A 13,858-nucleotide genomic window follows, 5' to 3' on the forward strand; every position below is an offset into this window, starting at 1 on the left:
ATCATTACTGCAGGCTTTACGGTGAACTGACTGGTGCTTTGCTTTTTCGAATTTGGCTTTTTGGGGAAATCAGTCTGATCAAAGGAAGCAAGGAGCAGCCATGCTGCCTCTCCTCCCTGCCTGCCTGCCTCCATTAGCTTCTCCATCCAGCAGACAAACTCGTATTTAACTATACTGTGTGTCCTGTTTCAAAACGATGCGGAGTAAGGGCTCCAAAAATGTTTCACAGCCCGGGGCCTGCATCAGAAACAGGCTGGTTAAACAGCTGCTTCAGCTTCAGGGTGCTGGTATCGTGCATGCTGGCTCACTGTCACACTGCCACGTTTTACTGGGACACCTGAACATGACAGAGCTGTTGTTCAAGTTATTAGTAACACCTGTGTTAAACCTAAACCAGGCCTTAGTGCTACCATGCATGTGAAAAATACTGTATATGAACATAGACATGTATGCAGTGGTGGAAAGTAACAAAGTACATTTACTCAAGTACTGTACTTTAGTACAATTTTAAGGTACCTGTATTATTACTTTATACTTATACTAAATCCTACTACATTTTGGATTAAAATATTCTAGCCTACTTTATCCTCTATTACATGTATCCGACAGCTGTAGTTACTTTTTAGATAAAGATTTTACGAAACAAAGCAAATGAACTTCTACAGCATATTGTTAAACATTAAACCAGCGGTTCTCTTTCTTTTTTTTCCTTGTGAGCCCACAAAAAAGCAGTCGCATCAGGTTTCAGATGTCTATGAGTTGTTCGTTCCACTGAAAGAGGCATTTCCCCTCTCACTTCTCATGTGGTTTTATTTCTATAACTGCTAAATGATTCAATAATTTACAAAAGTCCAAAAACTGAAAACAGATTTGTGCGTCAAAATGTTTGCGTATCAGGAGTTTTTCCTTCTTTGCTTTGTTAATCACCTCACGGCTGCTCAGGCCGGTCTGGTGACATTTGTAGGGGCCGAACCTCGAGGTGGAGAACCACTGGACTAAACTAGCTGACTGATTACTGACAGATTACTAAGAATGAATTAAAAAGTTACAATTCACCTTGAGCTCACAGAGCAGTAAAATGCTTCATCAGTATTAGATCTGTAAAATATAACAATACTATACCAGCCAAGTAGTTTAACTTTTGACACAGCAGTACATTTAAATGATAATACTTCTGTACTTTTACTTAAGTAGGATTTTGAACGCAGGACTTTTACCTGTAATAGAGTATTTTTAGATTGTTGTATTGGTACTTTTGAGTAAAAAATGCTCGTTACATAAGTTATGATCATGATCACATTGAATTCACTGAATTTTCTGCTTAAATTCTACATTTTTATCAAATGTTACAAGCAAACATCTGAAAGTGGTGTCGACTAAGAACCATATTTGGAACAGGACTGTAAACTCACTGATCCAGTGGTTCCACGGAGGGATACAGGGGAACATTATGTATTGAACCATTTCTTCAAATGTTTTGAAACGCTTGTATTGTAGGCTACAGATGTGATACGCAGGAGCAGGAGAGGGAAGTACTTTGAGTTTGAACACTGTCTGTCCCTGTGTGTTGCTTTACGTAAGTATTCGCCATGCAGACAGTTTATGTGATTTTTTACTGGGAGCGGCGCTTTCAGTATCATAGCCTCGGACGGTGTTTGTTATAAAACAGTACCTCTCCTGGGATATCTGCTTTCTCTGTTACGCAGGAATGTACAGAAACTGAGACCTTGCGAAGACTTCAGAGTGGGGAATTAAAGAGAGGGGAGAGAGGCAGCAACACACACACACACACTCACACAGAAGAAAGAGAGCTAGAGCTGTACGAGTGTGGAGTGAGCCTGAGTTCTGTCTTGAAGACGGAGCTTTAAACACTACCACATGCTACGAATCCAGCAGCGAGAGAGGCAGGCTGTGCACACACATGGCTGCATGTTGCATGAGTGTGTGTGTTTGTGTGTTTATGCTCACTTCTCTGAGAGCGTATGGGAGTCAGAGAGAAAAAAGAGAGTGAACTCAGAGTTGACTGTAGCTTTATTATCCACTGTTGACGGCTCAGACCAATTAGAAGACTGATTAGGCTGTGCTTGGCAGAAAACTGCGAGGGTCTGCTCGCCTGCTTAAAGTCAATAAGAAGCACAGCCAAAGAGTTCAAGTGTTGTTTAACTCGTGCGCTCGCACACTTATACACTCACAATGCTTATTACAATGCACAATAGTTCTGTGGGAGAATTATGTAAGAAGATGCATGGCCAGTCAGAAAATGTGTTTTCCAGAAACTGTCATCATCGTCCAACATTTCCTGGTTAGCGTTACAGTTTCTTCTGTGGTCGGACTATTCTCTGCCCTGTGTGTGTGTGTGTGTGTGTGTGTGTGTGTGTGTGTGTATTCCAGTTAGTTTTCCCCACTTTCATATGAATGTCAGACCAGCCCTGGACATTTCCAAGAGAAACCATTCATTCAGTGCAACGATCCCACATCACGCTCCAGAACCACAATGAGATGAGAAAATCACATCCAGCTCATCTCACTGCCGGATTCTGTCCAATAGATTCAATAGAGAGGCCTTTATGTGAATGGAGCAGAGAAGATGAAGTGTCTACACGTTGGGAGAAGTGTGTGTATTTCTGTGTGTGGGAAGGCGCCCTCAAGTGTTGGGTTTGATACTTAAAGAGCCCCCATTAAAAAAGATGAAGAGTCTCATTTCTTGTGCTGGGCGAGTGACGCAGGCTGCTAAATGCTAGCCTAGCATTTGAATCCTGTTTGTGTCAGATGTATTATTTAAGAGCTTTGCACTCTCAATTGAACCCGGTATAAAAAACATTGTGCGCAAGCTTCGAAAAGAAAGACCTGAATTATGCTACACCAAAATTAGTGCGTACATGAAGGGTTTTTAAATGTGGCTAAACACGCCAAGAACAGGCGATTGACTCCTCTCCTATTGCCAGTAAACAAGACTGCCTTTTTCTTTTTTTTTTTCTGGTGCGTCATATTCAATATCACAACCGTCCCGGAAAACAGGGAGCAAAAGAAAGTAGCAAGGTTATTTACTAAATATTAATTGAATATTATTTAACTTCAGTCTCGATGTTCGAGCATCTCGTGTTACCTATTTGCGCCTGTGGAATGTCACACATGTTGTAGCATTGTTCCAGGAAAAGGGCGAAACTGTCATGTTTCTATCACTGCCGGCTGAAGCTGGAGTCGATAAATACAAAGGGGTTATAGATTTATATTCATCAGGTGACCTCAGACAGTCCAGTTACTGTCCTGGTTAATCCATACAACACATGAATGGTTTTATTTTGTCAAGGAAAGCGTTTTTCTAGTTAAATCTGTTTTTTGGGGGGCGTAATTTGGGTGACGCAACCCTTTTTTTAAAAGCGTGCAAACCTATGACACCCACAATGTCGGTGAGTTGGTGAGCGTCATCTAACCGATGATGAATATATTAAAAACTCTTGAAAACAAAATAGGATTTTGAGGGTTTGAAAAAGCATTCATCTTATCATGGTTTATACAACGATACTCTTACTTTTAATGCAATATCACAGCAATACATTGAAAGCCCACTGTATTGGCATACCTTTGGTCTGAACAACTGTACACTGGTTAATGGAGTACACCACCGGAAGTACCACCTCTGGAAATACTAGGCTCTCCAAGTATGCGCACAGAGTAGAGCAAGTCTACACATACACGTGCACATGTACACATTTGTAGCAGTATGTTGGTGAGTATTGAGAACTTAGTGGTGAGACCTCTGCCTGCTCTGCAGCTTCAGTCCCAGCATCCACCCTGCTTCTATATTTCTTCTTGATGACAGCGAGTGAAGAGAAGCCCTTCTCGCAAAGATAGGTGCTCACAAAAGGAGGAATCGCGCGGCCTTGTTTGAAAGTGCTCAGTGATAACCGTCTTACTGCTGTGAGTTGGGCATGCCCGTCGGCCAGCTCATCACAGACATGTGAAACACAAAAGAATGCATCTGTTTTCACAGCTGAGTCCAGCGCAGACTTCCAAAATGCCTGGCGTTTTCTTCACCGGCATGGCCTCACAGTGGATGCTGCAGTGTGTCCATTGCATCTTTCGGTGCCACTTCGCGCCCCCGGGCTGCTACTATGACGTCATTTGCCCTGCAACGTTAGCACTTGCACTCGGTTCACAGTCCACTTGCTGCTCAAAATATTGCCCTCCTTGTCCGCATTCCTCTTCCTAATCGTTCCCGTTCAGAGCCATGATAGCAGTGATTTTGAACCACTTATTTTCACCTAGTCCACCTACCTTACCATCACAGCTAACGCTAGCTCATTAACCTAATTAACTCTTGGTAAATGTGTCTGTGCGCGAACTTTATCCCATGGTTTTTAAGTTTCTTGAATCAAAATCTTGTGTTTTTTTCTGGTAATGTGTTTTAAATGTTTTTTTTTTTTTTTAATTAATTGATTGATTGATTGATTGAAGTTGGAGATTCCTCTGCATACCAGCAGAGTGAGCTCATGTACCACTGTTGATAACTGTGGCAGTATGCCAATGAGAGAATCCATGTGCTCCTGCATTCTGAGTGAAGTTTTTAATGTAGTGAACAGATCTGGTTTTACCATCTGTGAGTAAGAAAGTGTGTATGCAGCTTTTTCTTTGTCACTGATCATATCAAGTAACTGCCCAAGGTCTTGCTGGCGCTCTGAATGCTGCTTAATGATGAGGTTTCTCTCTCATACACACACTCCTCTTTCTCTTCTCGTCGGATGCATTCACTTTGATGGTTTTCCAAAGTGTGAGTCACCGCAGGCAGAAACCGAAAAGCGCTTCAGTGACAGTCCTTTTGCGTTGTTTTGTGTACTTGCGCTTTCACTTAAACGAGCGGATTTCCAAACAAACAGCAGATGTGGTCAGCCAGCCTCATTCGAGTTTGCACTTCCACACTCACAGCAAAGCCACACACACAAACACGCAGAAAATATACATGCACAAACACCTATTCCTCTCAGATGGAAGGTCTTGGACCCTTCAGAGTTTTTACTTTGAGAGCCAAGAAATGCCAAAGCTGTGCACCTTTTCATTCCCACCTTATACCCTGGTGGTCTATTAATGGGTATGTGTGTTTAAAGTTTGTTTGGTAATGAAGGGTGGATTGTCGCTTTCATATTGTACAGATACTGACACATCACACCAATACTGAGCACAGTCGGGCTTGTGGTCAGACTCCCTCAGGGACAGGCGATGTTATGCTACCAGTTTGGTTTGTACAATATCAAAAGTGCTTGTTCGCTCTTCGTTGGTGAATTTGGTTTTGGATGAAGACGCAGAAAGGAAATGCTTCATGCAGTGGATCAAGCGAAGAGATTTCAGGAGTATTTACAGAGAGGAACAAACTATAAGCCACTGCGTCCAGGTCAGACTGGAGGTCTGTGCTTTGGGTACGTCTCGTCAAATACAGCAAGATCTTAGTGCCCTCTGCCACCACTGCCCTCAACAGACTGTAGCTATAGCAGTCCAACGGATTCATGGTCTTGTGACTGTATTGTGTTTCCTGTAGCTATGTTTACTATACGGAACATCAATCAATGATCAATAAGTTATGCATGTATGTATGCGTGTCTCTGTATGTATCCGACAGTATCGAAGTACAGGAAACGCAGGTAGTTAAATATGGCACCACTGATATTCCAACAAGGTAAAAATCCAAATCCTGATTGGTGCGCAGCTGTTGCACTCGATTGCTCTGTCAGGCGTCAGCAGAGTGAGGGAAGGTTGTCAGTGGATGTTCTTTTTCATCCACTCTTTTACAGCCATTCCCGCTCTCTGGCCTGCTTCCCTTTGCTCACAGCAGGCCGCTGGATCTGTGGGAGCAATCAAAGACTCTTCTCACTTCACCATACAGGAGCACTGCGGCTTGTTAGGCACACTTCTGAAGCATCTTTTATCATCTAGGGCTGACAGCACACCGACTAACCTCTCCTCTTCATTAGCGGTAGCCTTAGTCGTATTAGTAATGTTATTTTTGCAGCATCACCTTCAGCGTGAACCACACTGCGCGACCGTGTTCAGCAGCCAGACTTTGGGAATAACGTCTGTATTCGGCTGAGGAGAGTCAGTCTGTTGTATTACAACACAGCAGAGAGACATAAGTGCTGTGTGGACCAGAACCAGACCTGGAACCATAGATTAACACATAGATAACAGTGCACATCAAAGATAGTCACCTCAAAAAGCTTTGAAGACATAATATTTAAAGATGCAACAATGAATATGAATTTACTAAGACTAAAACAAAAATTAAATAGCCAAAATATGACTTATAGAATAAAAATTAAAATAGAATAAAATCAGGTGCCAAAAACACAAATAGTAACCGTACTCTTTGTACTTATAGTAACACTAAGTGTGAGAAAAGGAGTGTGAATAGAAATGGCAGCAGCAGTGATGCGGTGTAGGGTGGAATGACAGGAACCTCAGGGTGACATGTGAGCAACATGAGCTAGGGTCCCTGCACCTGTGGCCTCATGGCAAAGTTAGCAACTGCTTGACCCACTGAGATTTACAGTGTAGATCTAAGTCTCTCTCTCTCTCACACACACACACGCACACACACACACACACACACACACACACACTCACACACACATTACTGCATAGCATGATCTCAATGCTCACTTTCACTTGTGTGAAACGTGCTCAATCAGTGTTGTACACTGGCTTTTTAAAAAGTGCTTCACCCGCTGTTGCTGTCAGACATCGAAACAAATGTCTGGACTCAGAAACTGTGAGAATCAATAATTAAAATATGACATTTCACTCAACAATACATCCAGCTGCATAATCCTCATTTCCAGCCTGATCTTATGTTCACCTTCAGAAGAGAGTACAGAATAGAATAAATACAATTTGTGGGAAGAGAGGAAGCAAAGGAGAGCAGTGAGTCAGCCAGTAGAAATGTGTGTGTGTGTGTGTGTGTGTGTGTGTGTGTGTGTGTGTGTGTGTGTGTACGGTGTGTGTGTGTGTGTGTGTTTATGCAGAGTAATCCTGATAAACTACCCTGACTGACTGCTTCCCTGCAGGCATGACGCATCAGTTGACCCATCTCGCATGACCCGCCGCTTTGAGCCTGTCCACAGATGCTGTTGCTCCGATCACGTTAAGACCCCCGCCCCCCTACGCATGTTCCCCTTTGACTCCGACGCTTAAACCCAACAACTTCAAACTGCAGGGTCGACACTTGAACCTCCTTGCACTTGCAGGGGGTAGGGTAACAATTGAGGATTTTTTTTATAATATTGCCATTAGCTCATTAAAACTCAATTTTCAACCTGACCCTTGAATGCTTTTAGATTTGTTCTTCCAAACATTCACTGTGTGACCGGGGTCCATTGTGCTGCGCAGGATGTGCATCCAGTTTATTTGCAATAACTTAAAAACAGCAGGTTTAGTCTGTGAAGTGACCTGCCCACAGAAACTCGAACTTCATTGCCGTAAGGACAGAAATATGACCAAAACGACTACATAACTCTAGTTTTAAGGAGCTCTAGCCATCCATCATTCTGTGAACAGGATTATGCAATATGTCCTGTAACAGCGCACACACCTGACAGCAACAGATCATCACATGTCCCGTCTGAACTCATTCAGTGAAAGCTGACACACACACTCGTTACACATGCACGCACCATACATGCTGAAATCACCCACAGGCATTCACACTGAGGCTAGTTATGTGTACTATATCCTGCCACTGACAACCATGTGGCAGCTGTTTCTAGAGACCCATAACCCGTTTGAAAAATGAAAAATATGTGTTTACAATCGCTAATTCTCTACGACTAAACTAGTGCGATTAACAAAATTTTCTTTAAAGCTTTTAAATTTTGCACACTAATCTGATTTGTCCTACAAAATTCTGAGTCTGCTCATTTATACTTTCAGATGGAAACTCCATTCAAACCTTGAAATGTCCCACATGTTTTGGACTTTATGGGATTGATTCAACTTGTCTTTCCCATTTATGCTAAATAGACTTTTCGCCACTTGTCCAACTCTTCATATGCCCTCAACTACATCTTCACACAGCTAAGACAGCCGTGCAGTTTAAATCCCATCTCCCAGTTGACACTTCATACTTATTTACACTTTAAGCCAGAGACTTCATCTAAACATTAAAATATCCCACAGCTTTCATGCATCATTAGTATTATTGAACTTCTACAGATGGCCGTGCAGTTTAGCATTACTAATTTTTTAGTTAGGCAGAGACAGCGGAAAACGCATGTTTTTAAAAAACCAACGTAGCGCACATAAATGCTGGGAAGCTAACTTCCCTGCTAAAGCTATTTTCAAGCTAACGAGTGATACACCCCTGATAAAGTACATAAGTAAGTACAGCTTTACAGCTTGTCATGACCCGTGCCATGCACGGCAGTGTTGTTTAGTTTTCTCTTGTTGATCCTTGCCATTGTCTCAGTCATGCCATGTTTTATGTTAGAGTTCTGTATTGTCTTAGTCTGTACCCTTGCCCTGTCTTGTTTGTATTTTGTTAAGTTCCCCATTGTGTCTTGTCTGCCTGGTTTTGGTTACTTCCTGTTTTATTTTGAAGGTTCATGTCATGTGTCTTTGTGTTGCTTTGCTTCCTGTGTTTTCCCTCCCTTGTGATTGTCTGTTTCCACCTGTGCGTCATTAGTGTTCCTCCCTAGTGTATTTAAGTCTGTGTCTTCCCCTTTGTCCTTGTCGGGTCGTTGTCTATGTTTCCTAGCCATGTCCATGTAATCTTGTTGCCCATGATTCTTTGTCACAGTCCTAGCCAGTAAGTGAGTGTTTGTCATTGTGATTCCTTTGTCCTGTCCGAGTTGTGTTTCTTGTTGCGTTACCTTTGTTCATGTCCGTGTTTCTGTTCATGTCTGAGTTGTTCCTTGGTTCGTCTTTGTCTGTAGTTTGCCACAGTCCTAGTTAGTTTGTCATCTTGTTCTTGTCTTCGTTCGTGTTCATGTCTTGTTTTATGTAGTGTACCCATCCTGTGTTGTCTGCCATTCCCTAGCTGTTTAGTTTCCCAGGCCATAGTTCCGTTGTGCGTGTTATTTGTTTGAAACATTAATAACTTAGTTTCTGTTTTCTTTTATTAGTTCATAGCCTTGCTGAATTGTTCTCCTCATGTAAGAGTGATTTTCTGTTTGATTACTTTTGTTATTTAGATTCTTGTTTCTGTTTTCTAGGAATGTATTTTGAGTTGTGAGTTTTTCTTGTCTAGTTCTTTCAGTAGTCAGTTCCGTTTTCCATAGCCTTTGTCTTTTCCTCCTTCGGGAGCGTTTTCTGTTATCTTATTCTTTGATAGTTATTCATAGTCTGGTCCCTAGCTCTCATGTGTCTTGTGTTAATGTGTTGTCTTTCCCTGTGTTGCGTCGTTGTGGTGTGAATTCTGTTACCCTTGTGTGTCGGTCATTAGTTCCCTGAGTTTTGGTTGTCTTGTGTTTTCCCTGTGTTTAATAAATTTATTAATCGAACCTAGCGCCCCCTTGTGTGTCTGCTTTTGGGTTCAGTTCCCCTTAGTCCCTGTTTTCCTGACACAGCTTTATTCATGCAGCACTTTTAAAGCACACGGCTAAAGAGTTCTCAACACAAAAAATGAAGTTAAACAGGTAAAAACACAATATAAAATGTATCAGTTGTGTGGCGTGCTGAAATTATCAGCAACATTGAGTTCCAAACAACATTTTTAAAAAATTTAAATCTCGTAAAAGTCACTTTAGCACCAACAGCAATATTTGTTAATTTTGTCATATTCTTCTTTACTTTTAAAATATATATTATAGTTAAATCTAAACGTTAAATGTTAAATCTAAATCTCAACGTTTAAACTAAAAGCTAAATGTTAAATCTGAATGGGTGCTTAGCAAAACTAAATATTTGTAAATTATGCAAATTTACACTGCCAGTCAGCAGAAAGACCAAAATAAAAGCTCAATGGAGAGATCTATCATTTCTTCTAGTGGTCCAGACTGTGTGTGTGTTAAAAAGGCTAGCACTACATTGCGATCCCAGAATGCAGGCTTACTGGTGGTTCCTAAAATCTCTAAAACCAGAATGGGAGCCAGAGCCCTTAGTTACCAAACTCTCTACATTTAAGAGCAGGCTCAAAACTTTCCTTTTTGATAAAGCTAACATTTAGGGCTGGCTCAGGCTTGCCTTGGACCAGCCCCTAGCTATGCTGCATAGGATTAGGCTGCTGAGGGACTTCCAATGACACCCAAACCTCTGTTCTTCTCTCCCTCTGTTACTGACCTGGCTTCTTCCCCGGAGTCTTTGTGCTTTCTCGTCTCGCAGGTCTGAATGGAGAGTGGCTGAGTCTGGATGACTGAGTTCACCTGCTGGACATCCACTGGTCTCTCTCGCTCTCTCTCTCTCTCACCCACCCACCCAACCAATCGAAGCAGATGGCCGCCCACCCAAGTTTTTCCTCGCCACTGTCGCCAAGTGCTTGCTTGTGAGGGAATTGTTTGGTCTCAGTAGATAAAGAGTTTGGTCTCTACCTGCTCTATATGTAAAGTGTCCTGAGACAACTTAAGTTGTGATTTGGCGCTATATAAATAAAACTGAATTCAATTGAATTACTTGGACTGTTCTGCCCACCCTTAGGGCATTCTTTATCATCCAAAGTCTGAAATAAACTCCAATCCATCCAGAGCTCTGCTTCTCACCTGCTCACCTAATCCTGTGACCACATCATCCCTGTCCTCCAGAACCTTCTCCTCTCTCACAAAGCCCTTCATAACCAAGCTTCCTCCTACCTCACCAACCAGCTCCACCACACTCTTCCACTCCACTGATGCCAACCTCTCTGATGCCAGTCTCCACCACTCAGGACCAAACACCAGACCTGCAGTGATGGTGTGTGTGTGTGTGTGTGTAGACAGAGTGATGGATTGGGCGAAGCGGGAGTATCACAAAGCCTACTGCTGTTGGTGTGATGAGCAACAGGTGTCACCAACAGTCCCACCTTTTTCAGAATTGGGGTTGTACTACACTGAATAAGTTCATCTTGGGTGGCAATCTATAAAGCCTTGTGAAGTCCTTGCCTGACAGACAGCTTGAAGTATGCAGACAAATGAACAGGCAAACTACTAAACAGAAGGATGCGACAGATGTTTCACAATGCAAACAGACAAGTAGGAAGTCAGATGGAAATACACAGAAAGACTAACTGCTAGTAACTAAAGGACATGATGGCGTGGCCGGCAACAGGAGACAGGGACATTTATTTATAGCAGCATTACAAGTTTCCATGCTAGTTTCCACCACGCAGGCCAGAGCCCCCGAAAACACATAGCTATCTATCAGCCACTGTGCTTATCATCACACCAAAGTGGGACCAAAGCTACTCTGTTGGCAGCAGCTTATAAAACACTGCATGGACCAAGACTCTCACTGTCCCGAATCACACCTCATTATTTTCTTTCTCCTAACAGATAGCATCAGCAGTGTGCTCTGGGCTTTTAAGAGAGTGTACAATGCATCAAGTGTACAGTGAGAATAGGAAATCTTCCATATTCCCCATATTTGTGCTCCTGATTGTTCAATACAGCATATGCTAAATGGAGTCCTCTATCACTCGTGTAGTAAGTTATAGCATTGCCATGGAGCCTACAGTTGGTATGGAGTACTGGACACATCAGTGACTAGAGAATTGAACTCCCCTCTGCGATTTAGGCTGCCGCAAGCTTCAAAAAGTCCTACAATTCCCACAATGCAAATCAGAAGTATCTTTTTGCAGATCTCGTCAGTCTGCTGAATGCCTGCCTTTTTCAAACTCTGACCACAGTTTCTAAGGCGAGCTTTCTGCAAATAATCTTGAGCCTCCTGGTCCAAGCTGAGATAATCCTGATGACAAAACATGTGATGGTGACTACCAACGATGGATTTAATGAGACTCCCTTCAGAGCCACAGAATATATTAAACAGCTGCTTTCACAGTCTGAGTAGCACTTCTCACAATGAGTAAACATCCACTGTCCTCTCACTTATATCCACTATGTAATTGTCTATCAGTTCTTCACTGAAGAACTATGTGATGTTTGTTGAAATACTCAATTCTAAGACTTCCACCTGACAAATTTGGTATGTTTAGAAACTCTGGGATTTCCGCTAGAATTTAAAGGATAAGGTTGGTGATATCCCATATTTTTGCCATTGTCATCTCACCTTTACAGAAGATGGAAATCTTTAAAAATGGGTCATAAATACAGTATACAGTATATTGTTTCATTTTTAAAGACTTCCAACGAAATTTTCAAGTTGGGTACTGTATTCTACAGCAAATGTTACTTAAACGGGGGTAATTTAGTTGATACTATTTTCAGCCAATGATTAATACACATGTGGTGGTTTAGGGAGATTTTTCAGCATCAAGTTGGTGTATGTGTGGCGCAAAACACAGTGACCATGATGATTGTGATGGTGGAACATGTTACACAGTGTAAAAATGTGGCTCATCGAAACAAAACAAACAAGCTCTGTGGCACAGAGAAGTAAGATATCAGGCTTTAGATGCACTGGTAATGCTTAGTTTACTGTTGGTTTCATCTGACTATGCATGCAACTTTTAAAAGTGCTTTCATGGATGGTGAAAATGCAGAATACCTGTTTGACCTAAAGAGTATCTATTTAGGATCACGTTGTTATGTGGACATAATCTCAGTCAGGCACCCGCACTAGCGAGAGGTTATGCATGACATGTCTTTTTGTGCATAAACTGACAAATGTGACCATGGGTCAGCCAAGCATTCTGGACACAGATGGTATTACAAAACAGTTATTAAAAAAACACCACATGAGCTGGTGCTAACTGTCTGTGATGCTGTGCTTGAAATAAATGCCGTGTCTGTGTCTGTCTGTGTGTTTATGAGGTAATGAAAATGCCTCAGCTCACACAGTCATGTGATCTCAAGCCAAAGAACGCCACACAACACACACTGTAATGAAAAAACACAAAAAACAGAAATGTATAAGAAAACATAAAGAAATGTAATCTTAGTCTTCCCTGGTTCTGATTATAGTTAATACGACTTGAAAATAAACAGTGAGGGCCTGTAAACCAGATTTCCATAACCTCCAGGGGCTTTCCACCTCTGAATAGAGGGATATAGGAATCCATAACTATAACATGGATCATATTACTATAAACTTAAATAAGACCTGGACTTAAAGCTTTTTACTGACAGATCATCCTAACAGACCACCACGCTGTCATGACTAACTGCACCTGAGAGTTCTTTTCCTGCTTTAAGATGTTGGAAAATTGCTTTTATAATTGTCAACTCTAACATCTTGAACATTTTTACAAGCCTCTTTGTTTTGATTGCAGCAGTTAGGACGAAGTCTGTTTAAATGTTCTTCTCTCCAGTGAGGTCTGTTTTGGCTTCGGTGTAATGTTGCACGTTGTGAACATTTTGCCACGTAATTGCCTGTTTTGTATAAGTCCACAAAGTTTGTATTAGTGAAGAGGAGATGAGCTGGACCATTTTGGCTTTAATCCATGCTACCACCTAGTGGAGAAATTGTGAACTGTCACTGAGCAGTAAAATAACAGACAGGACTGTCTGGCAGTGTGCAGTAGCAGAGGTTAAATATCACCTTTAGCTACAGACCACCCTTGCTCAGGGGCACTCCTGCAACAGAAACAAAGGAGTTAATTCATTTAGGAAGATGATCTTGTCTATAAACACCAGGAGGTCCTACATCCTCAACAAAAGAACTGAAACGTATAGCTAAGAGTATGCTGCAGCAGTGTGGTCCAAATGATTACCTTATGTTTTCCTATTGAGCTATCTGGATGTTGAGTCAGATATAGCAAGTCCTACATTATGTACAATGTGATTTC

The sequence above is a fragment of the Chelmon rostratus genome, chromosome 10, assembly GCF_017976325.1.
Source record: "Chelmon rostratus isolate fCheRos1 chromosome 10, fCheRos1.pri, whole genome shotgun sequence".
NCBI lineage: Eukaryota > Metazoa > Chordata > Actinopteri > Chaetodontiformes > Chaetodontidae > Chelmon > Chelmon rostratus.